Genomic DNA, 1,858 nt, shown 5'->3' on the forward strand with positions numbered 1-1,858 from the left:
ACTCAGCATCGCAGACTCCCCACTGAAGTGCTGAGACAGACTTTGACTAAAGCCATGGCCTTGATCTAATCTGTATCACGGGGCTGGGGTTTCTTTTACCTTTGACCTAAAAATCTTTAGTTATTTGAGGTACAGAAATCATTAGTTTCTTCAGCTCTGGTAAGACTTGAAGTTTTATATTTGTTTTTATTTTGTTGTCTCCCCCCCCCCCCGCCTTGTGATTTTTACCAATTCAAATGAAAATCTAGCTAGTTCCTACCTGCGTCCATCTCGTTTATGCAATATTTACCTAAAAGTAACAAATAAGAGCCAACATACTTTAACATGGGAGTTCTGGGTATGCATTCAGAGTTAGCATAGAAGGTGTGTGAGTGTGTGCGTGTGTGCATGCACACGCACACATGTGTCTTCCTCCGTGGACTCTGCACCGGGTCTCTAGTTTTATAGTTTTGATATTCATTCCTTCCCACTTCAGTGTTTTGATATTAATTCCTTCCCACTTCAGTGTAAGCATAAGCTAATACCATATATTCAGGTGCCTTTTTTTTATGGCACTCATGTTTATGAGCCCATCCCTATGGGGATTAGGAACAACGCTACGCAAGGATACTTCAAACATCAGTGATTTAAATAAAAATACATTTTTCTGGCAAAGACTGTTTCCAGGTCATCTGGTATAGTGTCTCAGTTTTTCACAAACTCAGGTCTGACAGTGAATTGGCATTTGCTTCCATAGGTTATCATCCAAGCCGGTGCCAGAGAGGAAGACACTGGAGGAGGCTAAATGGAAGGCGTTAATGATGTGTCCTGAAAATGGATCATCATATTTCTGCTCATTGGTGGAAACTTAATAACCTGCAAGGGGCAGCAGGGAAATGTATTCCCCACAGGTCCAGGGTGAGAAAGGGCTGGTTGTAGCCAGCTTGTGAGGCTTTGATCACAGAGAACACAAAAGAATAACAACAAAGGGCTTTGCTATCAGTATCGCCTCTAAAGTGTCAGTGTCATATGAGAAGCCTAGATGAGATCGTAAGATTCTTTTAAAGGACAACAATGCTGTTAGTTATAATAAGCACGTGATAAATAGAGGACTTTAGAATTTGAACTGATTTGTCATAGTGAAATATAGATAGGAAGGACCATCTTTTGAGGATTATTAGAGTTTTTCATTTCTAAATGTTGAAGTTTCCTCTATTCTGGAGTTTTGATTTGCACAGAATTTGAGGGAAAATCATTTATAGCAGAGAAACAATGTGAAAATAGACCCAGTGCACCATACATCTTAATACATACTTCAGAATGAAAAAAAAACAATGCTTTCTGATGTAAAGGTAGTCTTTACCTGAATATTCACTCAAATACATGATTTTCATAAATACATTGTTGGGATCAAAAGATCATATCTCCCACATGCTGTTCTAGAGTGATTGGCATCGGGACTACCCATTCCCTGCACTGGAAACTTGCACTTCCATTCAAAAGGTGTAATCTAGACTCAAGGCCCAGAAAAAAACGTCATAACAGTTCTTTTCCTCCCTCTATTCTCACTCTTGATTGAGTTCACACGAGTGATTCCATAGGGATAGAGTCCAACATCCCGGCATAGCAGCAAGTGGCAGGTATGGCAGCTAGAGCAGGAAGCTGAGAGGTCACACATCCAATAGCAAGCAAGAAGCAGGAAATGAAACAGAGGTCATGAAGGAATGCTGCTTGCTCTCTGTGGCTTGTGCCCAGCCACGTTTCTAATGTAATCCAAACCCATCTGCCTGGGGTTGTGCCACCCATAATGGACTGGATCTCCTACATCAATCAGAAAGCAAGAAAAGGCCCTACATATATGCCAAACAAGCCAACCAAA

Source organism: Microtus oregoni, unplaced genomic scaffold (genome assembly GCF_018167655.1).
Source record: "Microtus oregoni isolate MIOR12 unplaced genomic scaffold, Mior012 000043F_ref0000047, whole genome shotgun sequence".
In the NCBI taxonomy this organism is placed as follows: Eukaryota; Metazoa; Chordata; class Mammalia; order Rodentia; family Cricetidae; genus Microtus; species Microtus oregoni.